The 18661-nt window shown below is 38.8% G+C and overlaps 1 protein-coding gene across 3 annotated transcripts in view; it reads left to right on the top strand.

The window, feature by feature from the left end:
- The window catches only part of eps8a (epidermal growth factor receptor pathway substrate 8a), a 63533-nt gene that overhangs the window by 1665 nt on the left and 43207 nt on the right, over positions 1-18661 (top strand). The window contains exon 2 of one of the 3 annotated variants that reach the window (XM_036577113.1): positions 5906-5951. The exons of 1 other annotated variant lie outside the window; for it this stretch is intronic. The gene's annotated coding sequence lies outside the window, so the exon portion shown is untranslated. Of the gene's footprint in view, positions 1-5905; positions 5952-13775; positions 15241-18661 lie in introns of those variants that run through there. One more of the 3 variants, XM_036577112.1, reaches the window with a different exon arrangement.

The raw sequence follows: 18661 nt of genomic DNA, 5'->3' as shown, positions 1-18661 counted from the left end.
ACTCGTGAGTTTCCATTGTAGTCATTCATCTGCAGCATTATCACTTTATCACCGTAGTTCGCATCTAGTAAAACATAACTATTCCAGAGAATATGAAACCGTCTCTGTAGTTTCAGTCTCATTCCACAGGGACTAAACTTTAAAAATAAGGTTTTCATGAGCTTTTTAGGAGAACCTTTGAATATAAATAAGCCCAAAATCTTGTGGACATAGTGGACATAGGCCTGTGATCATATATAATTTAAACCCAATTCCAAAGCTTAAAGTAGCTGATGGTTAACTAGTAAATATGACTTCACTCTATTTGAGTGCTTATTCATAAATTTACCCACTACATGGGGGGGAAAAAACCTTGGAGATCTGGAGAGAACATATTCTGCTTTTTCTTAAAAAACCCCTCAGATCTAATAGAAGTGCATTAGGTATGTATTTCTTTTTGTCAGAAAGGTTAAAGGTCGCATGTTATGTCACATCTAGTTGTAAATACGACTTTGTTAGCTGTTTGAGTACAATTTACAGGTAGGAAAAATGGTATTTCCCGGTTTCTGACACCACTCGAAGGCAGCATTAGCTATCTCGCTTCTTAGTTATCATCAATACTTTGTAGCTCCCAACTGACGTCAGGTGCAGCTCAAATTCAAAGCACAGGAGTCAGAAATTTGAACTTTTATTGTTTTCATAAAACCTGATGTCCCAATAAATACGCTTTCTGCGTTTTTATTTGCATGGATTTGCTTCAACTATGAGTGTCCAGTATGGCAAAAATATTATATCACAATAATTCAGGACATGATTTGCATCAAAATATTCAGTTTTTCTGAGATTTAATAAGTTAGAATGTAGAAAATATAACCTGCGGTGCCCCATAAAAATATAATAATAATAATAATAAGAAACTTACAGCCACAGTGATTTTTAGGAGCAGAAAAAGGTGCCTCCCACCACCACCATGTGGATGCCGAGGACAATGAATCCAAAACCACGAGAGCACAGCTGTATTTTAGTATGTCCCATCAGGGAGTGCGGTTTCCATGTGAAATCTTTGCTTGGCTACACTCCCGGTATTCTGGAGGAGTATTTTTGGTTGTTCCCAGCCTTGTTGTGACCGTTGTTGACAAACGAGCACTTGAGAACACTTGTCCCTTCTGCTATAAACACAGATTTGCTGGATGCTGGATACAGGAGGAGGTTGAGTTTATTGAAAACTCCTCAGAGTCTTTCTTGTACAGCCTCATTGACATTTTGATTTTATGAATTGCATATGGCACCTTTTACATTAGTGCATGGGGGTGGTCAGAGCTGTTAGAGGTGACAATTAGGACTCAGTGATGGAGCCAAAAATTCTGTCACAGTATGTTTTGCATGAGATTCACAGTGCAGAGGAGGTGCGGCAAGTTATTTATTTATCTTTTGTCAGAATTTCCTCTTTTTCTCAGACACTTTCTTCAAACCCAGGGCCTTTTCACTCTCTGTAATATTAACACTAAAGAAGCTGGAATACTAACCCTCCAAACTGTAATGTGAGTTAAAGGTAAACATTGGCACTTACTGTACTGAAGTAACAATTGTTTATAGCCTTTGCTGCTAATGCTGGACTGAGGAATAGAAGTGCAGGAGTATGAAGCAATGAACTGCTAGATGAAGTAAAAATCTGCTTGTGTTTAAACTGAGGGGCTGATGGCTTATTTTTTCAAGGGTAATTCCACCAATTCTTCTAAATTTCTCCATAATTAAATGGTTAAGATGTAAACAGTTTTTCAGAGTTGTTTGATATGACATGGCAAGATTCTCTAGAATAGCATGAGTCAGAATCGTTCACAGTGATGGTGATTGGAAGTACACACCCGAAGAGTTCAGTGCCTCTGAAAGCTCCCTTCCAGAAAGAGATTACATGGAATTGTTACAGGTACACTGCTATTGATTTTGTTTTACAGTGGTTTTGAGATAAAAGTTTGACCCAAAATGTATTTTTTAAAGGCAATACATGGAGTACATGGAGTACACTGAAAGGCAAAATAGTACACAAAGAAAACCTCTTTAACCACAATTTTACCAGTATCAACATTGCATATAAAAGCTCATGTAGGTTCACTGGTCATTTTGTTTTGATTTTTGTTTTGATTTTTGATTTTATATTTGTGTTATAGACATTGTGACCACTGGTTCCTATCACCACCACTGTAAAGAAATCAGAGTCTGTACGTTTCTCTATGCTTAACCAGTTCTCATCAGCCCACTCTGAATGTTTTTGTTCACATCTCTATGATTTAACTATACAGAAGTTTTCTTGGCAGATGGCTAACTGACAAAAATATAGCAATAGACTAAGCCAGTGCTCCATTAATATTCAGTGTAAGGCTCTGAATTAAGTATTTACTGAATGATTTACTGTGAAACTGTGAAATAAAAAGAAAATAATATTTTTTTACTTAAATGTTTTTGGTTAGATCTGCCTTAAGCAGTATTAAACCCAGGCTAATTCTCAAAAGGTTCCTTACTCCCCATATAGCCCACTATGTGGGTTGTGAAATTTTGGCTTCTGCGCCCAAGTAGTTTACTATATATCCATTACAGATAATCCTCAAACTCATTCTGTCAGTGTCAAAAAAAGTTTGTTTATGACAATTACTGTTACTTATGTACTGTTTTATCGCCTAGTGGCAAGTGACATGGGAAGGGGATGAAAAGCTGCTTTAGACACTGCACAAGCTGCAGTGATGCATGTCAGTCAGAGGCTCATGCAGTCATTCTAACTGATTGGTAATGACCTTAATACTTGTAGAGCACAGTATCCTCTATCCTCATGTAACTAATAAATGATAGTTCCTGGTCCAGTGTGAAACTACAGCTGACTTAGATATGACCTGGTGTGTCAGGGGTTAAAGGATGTTTTGTTCTCTTTTTTTCTTCATCTTTTTTGGTTAAGAATCAATTAAGTGTTGGTACACGGGGGCTCTGGGTTCAATTCTCTGAGGGGCTGAGAACTGAGGGTATTAGCTGGGGAGTAGCAGCCCTAATCTGCAGTTTACACAGGGAGCAGATGGTGTCAGGGAGAGAGTTCTGCTCATGGCTCAAAACAAACATGCAGGCGAGTGCATGGAAGTCTGCTGAGAATTATGTAATGCTATCAGCTGAAAAACTTCAGGCTTCTTGAAGTGTAATTGCTTACCATTGTTGTCTTTAACATGAAATGTACATAGGTTGTGTTGCCTCAGAAAGAGTGTTTTTATTTTTCTCAAATGCTTTTCAAGTGTGTTGTGTTTCAGATGTTTAAATATTCCTTTTCTTGTGTTTTTTAGCAGAGTAAACTCAGAAAACTGAGTTTGTGTAGGGCAATATACAATATAGCTTTAAATATAATGACCGTAATAAAAAATAGGATAATCTGTTTGTAAACACTAGATGTTATGTGTGTGTAAGTACAGAGTTCCTGCTTAAAGGGGCAGTCCAGCCTAAAGGTAGCATTCAATATGTTTTGTCATGCATCATTTCATCCCTCAGCCTCATCAGTTTGACAGAGTTCACACTTTTGTATCCTTTTTGTGTTTCATCTGTCAAGGGTTCTCTCACTACAGTACCCAGCATGCATTGCACAAATGTCACACAACCATTACAGTGATAAAGAAATAGGCAGATACATGCATCTGCTTTATCATGGTTCAGTCTGTATTCTTTAGTATTTTTGTAAGCAAAGAGAATCCCTCAGAATTTTTGGCGATATGGCAAGTCATATCAGCAGGTTTTAAGAGGATCACTGGTTCGTGTAGGCCAGTCTTCACTTTCTCTTTAGTCTTGAGGTATTTGAGGCTCTCTTGTGAGCACAAAATAGAACGATTGTGACAACTAAAGTAATACTGGAATATTTTATTGTGCAAAATAATGAAAATGAAGCTGAATAATATATTAATAAACCCATGTCAATATTTCTTTCTAAAACTAGTCCTATTTTAATGTTTCATATTTCACAAAAGCTGAAGTTGGCTTCTTATTCACCAGATTTTGTTTGAATTTTAGGTTCCACCTTAAATGGAGCAGTGCTTGCATTTGGAATGGGACATTTAATTAAGCAACTTAAGCTCTATTGACTTTCTCAAATCCTTTGTCTTGTATGTTCAACACTAACACTCTTGCCTCCAGTCAATCAGGTACTGCTGGAATTTGGGAAAATATTATGGTCGTTCACACTTCAGTACCAGCTGGTCTACAGTTTGTTACACTCACAAATTTTGAGATTGTTGTCTGATGCAGCTGGCTAAGTCGGCTCCATTTGGGCGGTACGAGAGTAAACAGAAACACTCTGGTGTCCATATTTGGCAAAGACTATTCCCAAAAGAGTGGCCATTTATGTCCGCTGCCTCAAAAACAAAGTGAACTACTTTAGATGCAGCATGCTAGACAGCAGGAGTTAATTGAGAGTCTGTGTGTTCATTTTTATTTGAAACGTGATGGAAACATCCCTGGCTCAGCTGTTCAGTCAAACGGGCTAACGTTAGTGTGGTTTGCACTGCTTGTACATTGCGTTATCTGCTGTCTTATTTATAGCATACCAGTATAGCGGTTATGGCAAAACTTAAACTTGTGAAAGAATTTTACCTAACACTTCTGTGTTTACATGGTAAACTTTGTACTGCTGTTCAACTGTTCTGTGGCAGGTATTGTTTTGCTGCCATCTTCATGGACGCCACTGATTCCGCTCTGTTTAAATGGCAACAGTGACTTGGTTTGGCTGCAGCCCTTGTAGAGAAACGGTCTGGTCAGATGTGGTTCCATTCAGGGGGTTTCCTCTATTCTTATCTCTAGTGTCATATAATGTCCTTTATTGTTTTCTATTCATAGCACCGCTGGCCTCTTTGTAGGTGATGGTGAGAGAGCACAGTCCTTTCTTTTCTTGCTGTTTTGCTTCCTGTTGGGTTTGTGCCAAAATGAAAATGTTAACAAGGCCCCACTAATACAGCAGAGAGAAAGATCCAGCAAAGAGATGCATTCTGATTTGGGTTTCTCTCAGATCATTTAGATTTAGGAGGTGCTATTTTCATGTGGAGAGAACTGATGCCTTTGTTTTCGTTTAATACACATTATTGCTGAACAGGAAGATCACCAAGTTTTACTGGACTTTGGCCCTCCAGGACCAGAGTTGGTCACCTCTGCTGTACCGAGAGGAACTGTTCCCTTTCACTTTGTAAGAATCTGCAGCCGAGTCTCAAAATGGAATTAGCAAGGGAAAACTAAATGGAATGTTTTTTTTTTCCTCTTTCAGGCCTACGCTATAAACAAAAGCATCTATGTCATCAGTACGTCTCTCAAAGAGTTTTCTCCTGTGATTACTGTCTTAGAGTTATCACATCTCTCCTAATTTGATTTGACCACGGCAATGCCAGTTAGATGACTCGTCTCTGGCATTCGTCATACAGAGTTGTGCAGCTCGTATCCAACCCGTCATCCTCAATTCCTTCTTATTAGTTCAGTATATGCTATCCATCTATTTGCTGCTCATTACTTACCATTGATGTGTACTGACTGTAACAGAGTGCAGTGTTGGCAAAATGCTGTGATCATGTTATCTGAACTAGTTGCAATGCATGCATGATGTATTAAACAAAAGCATAGACCTTCATTTATTTAATTCTCAGACAAAAAGGCCACAAAGTTATTGATTTTTCAGCATCAGTGATATTTTTCCAAAATTCCAAAGTTCGGTCTTGCATTTCCACCATTTTAATTTTTAATTATTTTTTTTAGTTGGTTAAAAAGGATAGTTGGGACAGGTGGGTGTGCTTTTTTTCCATGCCAGGCTGATGTGGTTTTTGTGCATGAACATTAGTATCATAGACAGAGGCTTCTTTGAACTGCAGTATTTAGGGAGTGCCAGTGGTAACACACAGTGTCTTTTATATTGTGTTCCCAGGCCATGCCCTTCCTTTGTCCTCTGGATGGCTTTGCTGAAGAAGTTGGTAAGAACAGAACAGAACACAGGCATGCAGATGTGTGTATTTTCTGTGTGCATAAATTCTACAATTTAAAACATGTGAAAGTGTTAAATGGTCACTCAAATCTGAGCAGATCTGCCATCACACTGCATAAGAATAAATTATTTGAGTGCTGAAGATACAATAGTTTTAAAAGGCCCATAGCTGATTTGTTTTCAGAGGTGTCCTTTTACACCTAATGTCTTCATGACTGCGGCTCAGATTCAAATGGAACTGATCTGCGGCCGGCGGCATGCCGAGCAGCACAGACTATCTTTCATGAGCAGCAGCAATGAATAGAAATCAGTGTATTCATTAAAGGTAAATCATGAATAATCCATGCATGAAGTATGGCCTGCGGTGCTGTCGGCATAGCATGAGGAATTTTGTGCTAAGAGAGCTGCGGCAGGGAGTTTTCCTTCAATAGAAATAGGGTGGAGGCTATGAGATGAATACTCTTGGCTGAAGGCTATTGGTAAGAGTGTACACAAACATCCATCCACAGACCACACAGTTGAACCAGCTGCTCCATTATTGCAAACATGGAAATAAAGATCTACTATAGTTTTAATTTAGGTTTTTTCTAAAGAGTATCATAGTACTTGAGTTGTTCTTAAATGATGTCATGACACAGATGGTAACAGCATGCTTTTATTGTAGCGTTTCATTGATACAAAGCTAAAAATTAATATTAATATACTATAGATGTTAGGTTTGTTCGGCTTAACGCAGCCTGGCTGGGTACAGCACATGCCGGTTAGATATTCTCACTGACTTGTGTTGGCACCACTAGTGACACGATGGCCTATGCTGTTATAATCTCGCAGGAGTGATGCACAAGCAGAGAGACATCTTGATGATAATGAAGCTCAGCTGACAGCCATGTAGGTCCAAACTGCAGTGAATACAGTGCTTAGCCTATAGAATGTTTAGTGTTTTTTTCTGGTTATTATTTTCACATTTTCTCCACTTAATTAGATGTATATAGCGCTAGTCAGTCACTCAGTCAGTTGGTGACTCACTAAAAGACTCTTCTAGGCTGGCGTTTATAGGAAAAGGTTTCTTGGTTTTGATGCTGCACAGCAACTGGGGCATAATGCCCTACTTGAAAATTCATTGAAGGTGTTTTAATACTTGGGTTGTTTCTTTCTTTGGTCGTCTCCAGTGGTCCAGTACTTTCCTCTCATCTGATAGGACATGATGAGAGTACCAAACACCAGTTTGTGCTGGTTAGAGATTTTGCTCCCAGTCTCACTCACTCCCTCTTTGTTGGGCGTTGGTCGGTCACATGGCAGTGGTACTGCAGTGAGAATATCACAGCACAACATGGAAGCTACCATTTACTCTCTCTGAAGCATGGGTGAAACCACTCTGTGTGTATGTGTGTTTCCTCTTTCCAAGAGGGTTCATACAGAGCAAAATGAAAGAAAAAGCATTGTGTACTTTCCATCGCTGTCTGTGTACACGTATTCAGAGGCTTATCTTCTTGTGGGAGGCCACTAATGGATGAAGGCTTTTTTTCCCCTCTGTGGATTCCCTGCAGATTCCTCTTCATCTCTCTTCTGCGAGCGGTCTTGCACACAGCACATGGTCTGTGAAAATTGGATCATGTCTTCAGCGTAAAGACTCATTTCACACCTTTGCTTTCCAGTCCAGATCTCCCAAAGGGCTTCCCCACTGTCTCTATTCTAAGTAGCAGAAATGTTCCAGCCATGGAGCGGGACAACAAGCTGCTGGTCTCTGAGAGACGGCACTGCAAGGAAGCTGTGAAAACCCAATCTACAACTGATGAACACTCCTTACTCAGAGTCATGATCTATATAATCTCCTTTATAAAAGCCCAAATGTTTTGTTGGAACACTGTGTACTGTTTGTGTCTGTGCACAGTGATTGTTTATGGTATTGGCTTTTGCAGTTGGAGTCTTGTGAAGTGCAGCCAAAGAGTTAACTGTTAGAATAATCTGTTACCTATTCACTGATTAATTAACTATCCTATTCACTAATTAATAACTATCAAACCCTTTTTTGTCTGTGCAACAAGAGTAACCAACCAAGAGTAAGTGAGAGTAACCCACAAGCCTTTTAACCAGCAACAACCCACGCGAGCTGGCATTTCATATGGAGTTCACATATCGGATGTAACGTTTCTTTGAAGAATGAACCTGACTACACAGTTGAAAAGGCTACGTGCTGGATTCGCTACAGTTTGTGTATGCATGCATGTTGGTGGACCTCCTGGCCATCTGTCATCATCATCAACCTACCTCTCAGCTGAATACTGAAGCCCCTTCGCTCCTGTGAGATCGTGATGGAATGTGTCGTTATGACCCGGCAGTGATGCTGACGTAACTTCACATAACAAAAAATCCAAACAGCATGTACTGTACTGATCCAGGGGTTGATTGATCTGCGCAGCACCAACAGGCCTGTGTCATGTTTTTTCTTTTACAGTGCTGTGACACAGCCAGTCAGTGGCAGCTCTCACTGAGTGCTGATTTGATACAGTGCTATACAGTACTACAAAGTGTCTAAATAGTATATTGTATCTGTAGTATATATTTCTTAATAAGGTAACCATCCCATTAGAATTTAATTATTTGTCACATAAAGTCTTCGACTTATAGGAATAGTTTGACAAAAACGCAAAGGTTAGGTTTGGATGCTTTCTATTTATTTCTGTTGCTTTAACTGTAATGATACTCTGTGTTTTTTTACCAGCTCAACTTGAATTGTTATAATGAAGATCAGGAACTGGTAGTTACCAAATGTTTCTGTAAATATTGGCACAAGGGTACAAAATCATTATAATTTTCTCAAATGAGTGGTTCTCCTAATTTTAGAGCCCACTATTACTTGTAAAACAAGCTTGTTATAAATATTGGTAGTTTATTAAATTCATAGAACCTTAATACCAACCAATTTATTGTGTGCTATTAGACAGAGATCATTATTCTTATTATACTGCCGAAGTTAACTGTTCAGCTCCACTTAGTAGATCTTTTACATCCTGCTGTCAGTCTCAGGAGATACTCCTGGTATCCGTTATTTAACACATTGCGCAGATCTCACAGGGGTAAAGACAACACAGCTTGCACCTTTTTCTTATTTCTCTTTAATGAGTCCTGTTGTGTACTTTTGTGTGGCAGCGGGTGTGTTGAACCCTGCCTGTCCTCGCCTGCTCCTCTGTGACTGCTGTTGAGCTGTAGTCTACTCAACTCACTCATCATACTAGAGAGCATGAGTATCGTTTATCATGGGCCTGTCTTATTGTTCAAATGTAGTAATCCAAAGTTTTGTCATAAAATAGATAAAGTATTATTTTAGTACTTCACTTATTTGAATGCTTGAAATGGCAGCAACGAGGAAGTGAATGGCCTGTATATTATTGTGTTTATTTATTTATTTTTTTTTCCAATCAGAATTACCTTAATTTCCTGGAAAAAATGTTGCTTGGACCTTTTCCTTTATAGGATGCGTAAGATCTGTTAGTTGTCCATCCATGTATAGTCGTATGCAAAAGTTTGAACACGCCTGGTCACATTACATATTTTGTTGAATTAAGTGAGAACAAAGTATGACAATTTTTTGCACAATTTCTATTTATTTGCTGAGTTTTACATATTGAAAAAAATAAAACATGAAATATAAAATGTGCCATAACTTTTGCACAGGCCACATTTTGCTTATTTTGTTTTGTTTTTTTTTCCTCCCCAATATGTTAAATTCAGCAAATAAATATTGTGCATTGATCTGTGCAGAAATTTTTTCTCTGTGAAGGATGTGTTAGCTTAATTCACTGGAAAATTAACAAAACATTTGACCTGGGGTGCCCAAACTGTATGTGGAGTTTATATAGAACTGTATATGGAGGCCAGACCCTTCCAGTTTCCACTTCCCTTGGGCTGCGCTGGAGTCAAACATCAAAACTCCTGTTGGGCAGAGTGACGATAAGCCTAAAAAATTAAAACACCTTTTAAGAAATGACCAGTAACTTTATTTTAACTTCGAAGACTACATCTTGCTTGGGAACGTATGTGTGAGGGTTCACTGGGTACAGCATGCATTTGCTGTGTTATTTATATTGCCTTTGGAAAAAGGGAGTTGTGGATTAGCTGATATCTCTTAATTAAAAAAGGCTTCATAGACTTAGAATGGCTTAAACCAGCAGCTGTTAAAGAAGTAGTGTTCTGATCTATTTGGCTGTTTAGCCTTATAGTTTCTCTGGTTTAGGGTTTCTTTTAAAGGTTAGCTGGTACCTCTGTCTGTTTACACTGTTTAGTCATAGATTGAAAAGTATACAGAGAAGGTGAACAAAGTCTACTGTTTTTTTTTTCTTAATAAGCGTGCTGTCCTCTGGTCATGTGGAGATTGGGTGTAGTCACTCATTGCTGGGAGCTGTGTGTGATGTTTAAGGAAAGAGGAAAGGCTTGGTCATTCTGAGAATAAATTAATTCTATTGAATCATATAAAGGCCTTTGAAGATACTCTTTCCATTCAGACTTGCTGTGGTTTAGGCTTGCAGGAACTCAATGAAAATCATGTGGCCAGTGTCTGCTATTTGCTGAATGTTTGTTTGGTATTTTATGCCAGGGCAAGTACTGCTGCTGTGTAGTCAAATATAAATATATAAGGTTTATTACAACTTGGGTATGCCACCTTTTCCACAGTGTCAATGGCAGTGGTCAGCAAGAACATTCTCCAGTGTCCATCCTCCATAGTATCAGGTCACCATCCTTAGTGCAGTATCCATTGTTAAATGTTGATAGCTTTTGATTTGGATATATATTTAATCAGATAATAGTGGGGCTGGCCTGAACCATATAAAATATGATGTTCTTTTTGTTGGGGCAGTTGTAGAGCAGCTCCTGTGCTGTACTAACTGTGTGTGGTGGAGATTCTTCTCTGATACAGTGGTTTTATTGAAAATAAACAGATCTGTTGTTTGTGTTGTCAAGTGTTAAGTCTGCTGCAAAGCTGTTCAATTAAAAAAGAAAAGCAAAAAGAGCTGATAGTGGTCACATGGCGGTACTTGAAAAGGATCATTCGACTTCCAAATTTGAGATGATTCATCAAACATGCCAAGGCCTATCAAAGATTTTGCACTGAGAGTTGTTTGATAATTTGAAATGTTGTCACAAACATGATTTCTTGCGTCTTTAGCTTCCGCGGCCACACGTCTTCATTTCCTAGATGTGTTTAACCCCTTTTGCCAGCAATTATGGTTTCTTATGTTGGTCATAAAGCACTTCAGTTAAGCGTTAGATTCTGTGTTTCCCACAAATTTCAAATATACTGTGGTTCTGTGGTGGGGAGACACAGACTCTAATGCAAAAATAAATAACAAAATTCATTATAATGAGATTTTTCTTTGCTGGACCGCCTAGCGGGCAGGCCTAGAAGAGGTAGTTTCACACACTAACTTTGTCAACTTCGGTGAAACACGCATGCGTGAGGAGTGCAGCTAGCTCCCAGATAGGCAGTGGTAATGCACCCTAAGCCTGCCAACCGCCATTCGTCCAATAGAAGACAACTCGAGCACTGGCTTCTCACACTGCACAGCGTTTCACAGGCCGTTGCATTTCGTGTGTGTGTCCTTGCTTGAAATGTTATGCTGCGGGTTGCCACTGCACTTGGCACTGTTGTTGCCACTGCATTCCCTGTTTATACGGTCACTTAAGTAACATTTTCCCCCACCCAGTGTTTTTAAATTTCTCTCACTGGCTTTAGCTTAGGAGATGGAAAGAGGCATTTTACATAATGTGAGATTAGCTATTCAAGGTGTGTGTGTGTGTGTGTGTGTGTGTGTGTGTGTGTGTGTGTGTGTATATATATATATATATATATATATATATATATATATATATATATATATATATATATAAAACTCACAGACGCAGAAGATCATTTCCCACCTTTTTCTTCTTATTCTTGACCAGACTCAGTGAGTACACGCCCTGACAGTGTCTGCTTCCTGAAGCATTTATCATTTTACATTAATTCACACTGTTGGGACTGGAACCATGTGCTGCTGGCACTAGATCAGGTCAGCCTCACTGCCCTGGCCTGCCTCTCTGACATGGCCTCTAATTAATAGTCAAGGTCATATCTATTAATTTCTCTTTGCCCAAGTATGCGGCAGCAGAGCACTGAACCATTCAAACCCCTGAAGAGTTACTCCTTAATTTAACCACTTCTGGGCACTATTTGGCACTGTCCTTGAATGTTGTGCAAGTAATAGGAGCACGGTTAAAGCAAGTAAAGATGATCATTCGTCAGGTTCGTTGCCAGAACTTAATACTATCTAGTCGACTGAACGTCAGCTTATTTTATTGTAGTTGAACTGATTTTGTTGGTGCTGTAGTCAGCGGCCATGTTCTTGAACAGAATAAAGACGTGCCTAAACTGGCCCTGGCTGAGGCTTAGGGGATCTGCCACGAGCACCACTGTTGTCTGATGTGCTTAGCTTTGATGTTGTACAGGGCAGTGACGGACAGTCACCATCTCCTCATTTGACAAAACAAAAGTGACGGGAAAGATGTGGATATTTATAGTGTGCTTTGGAACACTGTGCTACTGATTTGATTCTTTATGGGAGGAATCGATATGAAAGTATAACTCTAACAGCTCCTCAACGCCCCTCATTTTAACGTAAGGAGGTTGGTATCTTCCATTTAATGCCTCTTTAATGTCGTAATTCTACGACTTTGTTCTTGAAATATTAAGACTTTATTCTCAAAATATTATGACTTTATTCTCAAAATATTATGACTTTATTCTCAAAATATCATGTAGTACGACTTTTTGTCTTGAAATATTACGACTTTATTAAGTCTACTGTTTTTTTATTTGTTTAACAGTGGCCCTAAAACGCTTTCATACAGCATTTACAGACTTTTGAGTTACTATTAAGTTCTATTGAAAGACTTTTGAGTTCTATTTTGTCACTAGCAATACAATAATAACATTACTGAAACTTTACTAAATGTTTCAGTAGTGACTGTTTTTGGTAGTTTTAGCTAATTTTGAGCATATCTCAAAAACGTTAGCCAGTATATGACTAGCAAACACACCTTTGAACTGTTGTACATTCATAAAATCATATTATTTTTCAGTAAACACAAAGCTTAGTTACTTGCGGAAAATATGTGTATCGTGATGATACACACTGATTCTCGGACATTGGGACACACATACTTCAAAATCTGACTGCTCACCATGTGGCCATGAGGCATGCAGTCCCACTTCCTGCTCAAAAATGCAGAGGTGTAGCTAAAATAAGGCTCTGCCGAGGCCTGTCAAAATTATTACATAATCGCCAAATTGCAATTATTTGAGATGATCGCAGTTATATAAGATGTCTGCAGCCATTTTCCACATTTGTTAGATTTCACAATTGTATTATGCTGCAACAAATTGCCTTTGGGTTGAGTCAAATAAATGTAAATAAAAGACAGCAGTAAAAGCATTCACTGAGATTTCATGGTGGTTATGAAAAAAATTCTTACTTTTAACTTTGTGCTCTAAGATGTTTAGAGGTCAGCACTGAGTAATGTTATTTGTTAGTTGTGCAGCTAGTTCTAATGTTTTAGCATTTATGCTAGCAGAATGAGTGTTTTGCTTATATTTTCACTTTTATGAAGAATATGTAGCTTTGCTTAACTCTACACATAATTTTGTGTTACCGTAGACCGTAGGTGTCCAGAGTCCGGCCTCCGGGCCAAATGCAGCCCGCGGACAGATTTTTATTGGCCTGTGGCTTCTGTTTTCGAGTGTTTTATTAGCAGCGCGCCAGTGACTACGTTGCAGTTTATCCTTTCACCTGATGGTGGCAGCTCAGATTTGGGCCACTTTCACCTGCTGCGTGAACATAGCTATAGCTTCCATGTTGCAGAGTGGTTGTGGCGGAGTCACGTGCGGTAGTAAGTTTTTAAGGGGACAGTACATAAACACACAGAGTGGGGAAGGATTAGCAGAATTAAAAAAAAACATCAAAATGACCGTCATGGGCAAGATTACGTCGGTTAGAGGTTCTGAATGTTGGTTTCGATTACTTTTCAATTAATTGCCCAGCCCTACTACCAAGTAAGGTGGCTTATCAGCTGCTTTATCAATTTGGCCATTTTAGGCTTGTATTTAATAGTTGCAAACAGTGATTAAGAAAAGACAATTAAATATATATTTGACAGTTAATCGTTAGCTAAAATTTCATGATCTTGACAGCCTGTAACTCCGCCCATAGAGTAAAATGTTGACGTAAAAAAGTGGGACAGCATTTTTGAATAAAGATTTTTTAATTAAAAATTAAACTTGTGTAAATATTTACTTTAAAATAAGAGGGATCTTTTTTTAAATGCAGTATTGAAAATAAATTGTAGAAAAGTTTAAATATTTTCGCAATGTGAGTTTTAAATAGTAGGTTTAAATAAATCCTAGCATAATCCTTGTAATTAATGTCTGAAAAACATGTTTTTTAACTAGTTTTTACTGTGGGACCACAGTTGGAACTAATTTTAAGAATGGTCCATATATGGAACTATATTCATATCAACCTCAAATACTTTGTTGTGCAAATGTTTATTTGAATGGCAAAAATGGTTAAAATGCCCAGTCCTAATGTAGAGCCCCATGGGTAACACCAGCAGTGGAAAACTTGCTAATGGTTGGATAGCACTGGCAGTGTCTGATTCTGAATGTGGAAAAACACAGGAAGATGGACATGGACATGGCAGTTATGTGTCACTGATCTTCCAGGAACAGCTATTCATCACTCCAGCGATTGTGTGACCTCGACCAACCCTTTTTGACTTGTTCCAAGAACGGTCTGTCTTTTACTCAGGGCAAAGGCACTTCAACCAGCTCTTAATCTAAGGCTGTAAAATGTGCTTTCGCCTTCCCTGGGTGTCCAGTTTGCCGGTAGTCATGGTGATGTGCTTTGTGTGTGTGTGTGTGCGCGTGTGTGAGCCTGCAGCGTTGGCTTAAGTCTTTCACCAGTGTAGGCACGTCCACAAGCGCTAGAAGGCTTCGCTCTCCCCCGACTGCGTAATGAGTGGTTAATTAGAGGATTAAGTCCACTGCTCTCGGAACAACAACTGATCCAAATCCCGATCAGCAAAGCACAGCAGAGAGGACTCTCTAAGGCAGCTCTAAATTCCTGTCGCATGCTGAGTTGAACATAATGGCAACGTAAGAACAATGTTGGTGTGTAAATGTTGAGTTTGGGCTTTGCTGCAGTGGCTGTTTCGGCTTCCTTCTTGGTTCTTCACTAACCGTTCAGGTAAGCTGTAACCTACAGTATGTTGTAGAGGGCTGCTGGCGTGGATACCATAATAAGGAAGAGCTTTTGCAAGTGCTGTTATGTTGTATGTGCGTGTGCTGTTCAATGATACAGCACGTTTCTTTCACATTTGCTTTGTTGGAAAATGTAATTTGAAATTTGCATAATAGGATCACATTGTTACATTGCCCCAGATGTCTGTTAAAGTACATTAAAATGGAATCTAAAAGTAGCCAATGTCCTCATATGCTAGAACCAAGTGTCCTCTTGTACTTGCCCCAACATTGGGTTAAAGGTTAACTTTAGGACGACTGCGGAAACGTTTGGCTTCATGATCTAATTAACATTGTTCACCTCCACATCATGGAGTTTTATTGACCATGGGACGCTCATTTTTGAAGACCAGTCAGTGTTCTTGTTGAAATTCCACCAGAAGGTTCTAGTGCTGCTCCAAATAGTGTCAGTCCGAGAGCTGTGCTGAATTTAGATGAGTGTGAATCACTGTCTATCACTGGGTTTGCACCTCTCAGTCATGTGTTAGCCTGATCCCCCTCAGATGAGCCTACAACAGATGGGTTTTCTACTCTGTTAATGTTCTGAAGTAGTATCTGCTTTTAGGTATTAGGACTGAATGAATACTTTTACAGCACAGTCCCTTTGCAAGTTAGTTTTTCTTCCATCTCCTGTTGCTATAAACAGTGCTTTCTGGTTCAAACTGTGTAAAGGGCTAGCTTGAGTGAGTGTGTTCAGGTGTCTGTGTGGTGGGCTTCTACTAAGGGAAAAGAGAAATGGAAAGTGGGAAGTGATCTGTACCTCCACTGACTCAAACAGATAATCTGGCCTTCTGATGTGAACAATATGTGTGTGTCTTTTTGTGCATGTTTAAGGCACGTTGTATCTTAAACAATTGTTGAGCACATACTGTTAAAGATTCTGCTACATTGTGAACAATTTTTTTATTTTTTTATTTACTGTATACTTAGAATCAGTTCAGTGCTGTTTGTGAACTTGTATCTCCAAATCACTTCTTCTCTACCTCAACATATTTCATTTAGCAATGTCGGTTCTGTTTTTGTCTCTATATTTATATTTACCCACTCTGGATTGGTCAGTGGAATGTCATGAAGTATGGTGAGAGTTACACTGTAGTTATTGCAGTTTCTTTTTCACATAGCCACATTGCATGAATGTTTCTTTTTGGATGCCTATACCTTAAGTGCCCAGTTTTCCCAGACCCAGATTAGGCCTAAGCCTGGACTAAAAAGACATTGCATTTTAGGGAGCATTCAGGCTGACCATGTTTGATGTGGACTTGTCAAACTTGTCCTTTAGTATGCTTTGTTTATTCATATTGCTTTTATCATGACGCACATAGATGTTGAGCCTCAGTGTCCATGCAATGTAATATCTAGAACGTGATAGATAAATAGAGCCTTTACACAATGTTAGGCTAGTGAAAGTTTAAAAATGGTTGGTTTTTGGCACTTAAGGAGGCAAAAATAAAAATTTCTGACCAATCGGCAAACACCTACGTAGTGTGAACACCAACTGAACCAAATGGAAAAAGATGCAATGTCATAAAACCCCAAAGTCTGGTGTAAACTCTTTAGCAAATGAACCATGTGTGGAAAAAAAAAACTTAGGCCAGCATTTAACAGAATCCACAAATGGAACACTTGCTAAAAGATAAAACTTGCTTTCTTCTGGTTACTGACAGTATGTTTTATATTGGAATTTAAGCCGGTCAGCATGATCTTCAGTGTACTAGTACAGCCATTAACAGGTCAGTACTGTGTTTTTATATTTTAAAAATAACATTAGTTTTACTATGTGGCAGTGCATTATCAGGGTACCTTCTGTATGTTTTTTGAGACATGTATAAAATTTAAGATGACCAGTGTCATCCCTCAATTCGCATCATCTAGTTATGCACCAGAGAGAGCAAGAGCAAAAGGAAAAAATGAGGTTGCTTAACCTTTATTCATACAGACTCACCCTCTGCATTGTTATGTCTGTCCGTGTTCTGTGAGCTGATTGCAAATCAGCTGTGAACAGAGGCAAAGTTTCACGGTCCGTTCGAGATTCCCACCGATAAGACGACAGCAGAATTTTAAGAAGCACCTCTCACACACATCCTTGTGCCTTCTCGGCAGGGAACGAAGGCTTCCTGAGGGTTTGTAGGTTTAGGCTGCTGCGATTGGCCAGGGGCCACTATGTTAATTTGGACAGCTTAGGCATCTTTCTAAAAAGCTTGAGAAGGTTAGGGGGGGGGTTGTGGTCAAGATAACGTGGTTTATGAGTTTGCCAGGTCCTAAAATCTTTGTAAGGTATCTTTTTTTTTTATCTGCAGTACAAGTAATCTGGGTACAAATAAATACAAGAAGGGACATGGAGCATTGGTCATACAGTGAACACTCACCAGACTTCAAAGGTCTAAATGTAATGTAAATGTAAAGTTTAATTGGGTAAAACTAGCTAAAATGTTTCTTTCTGATTTCACTATTTGGAGCCAATGTGACTCTCATCTGCCTCATCAGATTCTGACAGTAAGCATGGCGGCGAAGGGAAGATAATACGATTATGGATGATTATGATCACGCTGGATAGAGATTATGCTGACAGTATAGGTTTACAATCAGCACCTATGGCATTTCTGGAGCCCAGAAAGCCAGTTGTTAGCCAACAAAGACATGTATGGAAAAAGTGTCATGACAAAAGAGAACATTATAATAGTTGACTTAGGGGTGGGCAATATGATAATATTTTATCATTATCGTGATAAATTTTTGTCACAGTACGCTTTTCTGAGCATATGGTGAATATAGTCAGTACTTAAAGAACACTGATTACATATTTTGTTTAAAAAGTAAGCATAATTAGGCTGGTTAAATTGGGTTTAGTGCAATGCATTTTGTGAAACACTGAATAAAAATTACTGTAGTGTAGGACTATTATTTTTATTGTTGTAATATATTTATATGTGGCACTAGATGTACTATTTTGTCTGTTCCAACTTATGTAATCTCAGAAAAATGAAATCATTGTACATATTATGTATTGTGAAATAATATTTTTATCATGATAAAATCGCCCTATCGTCCACCCCTAGGTTGACTGTTGAGGCCCTTTATTCGCCTAAGAACTGTTTCCTATGAATAAGAGCAGAGTATTTCCTATAACTGTTTGGGTTACACAATAACTAAGACTGAAATAGTTGGAGTGAGCAGTGTACAACATGCCTCTGGGATACTAACATGTGCATGTAGGCTATCGATTACCAGTGCTGTTAGTTAGAATTGACCTGAACTAGCCTTGCTGCTGTATTCATCGTACTGAGTTGGGGTATGGGGCTTGAGTTGTACTATTATTTTGTTCGGGGAAAGACCAAGCAGGCATCGGTAATGAAAATGAAATGTGCTTT

The sequence above is a fragment of the Colossoma macropomum genome, unplaced genomic scaffold, assembly GCF_904425465.1.
Source record: "Colossoma macropomum unplaced genomic scaffold, Colossoma_macropomum, whole genome shotgun sequence".
NCBI classification, from domain to species: domain Eukaryota; kingdom Metazoa; phylum Chordata; class Actinopteri; order Characiformes; family Serrasalmidae; genus Colossoma; species Colossoma macropomum.
This window is presented reverse-complemented; position numbering and strand designations above follow the sequence as displayed.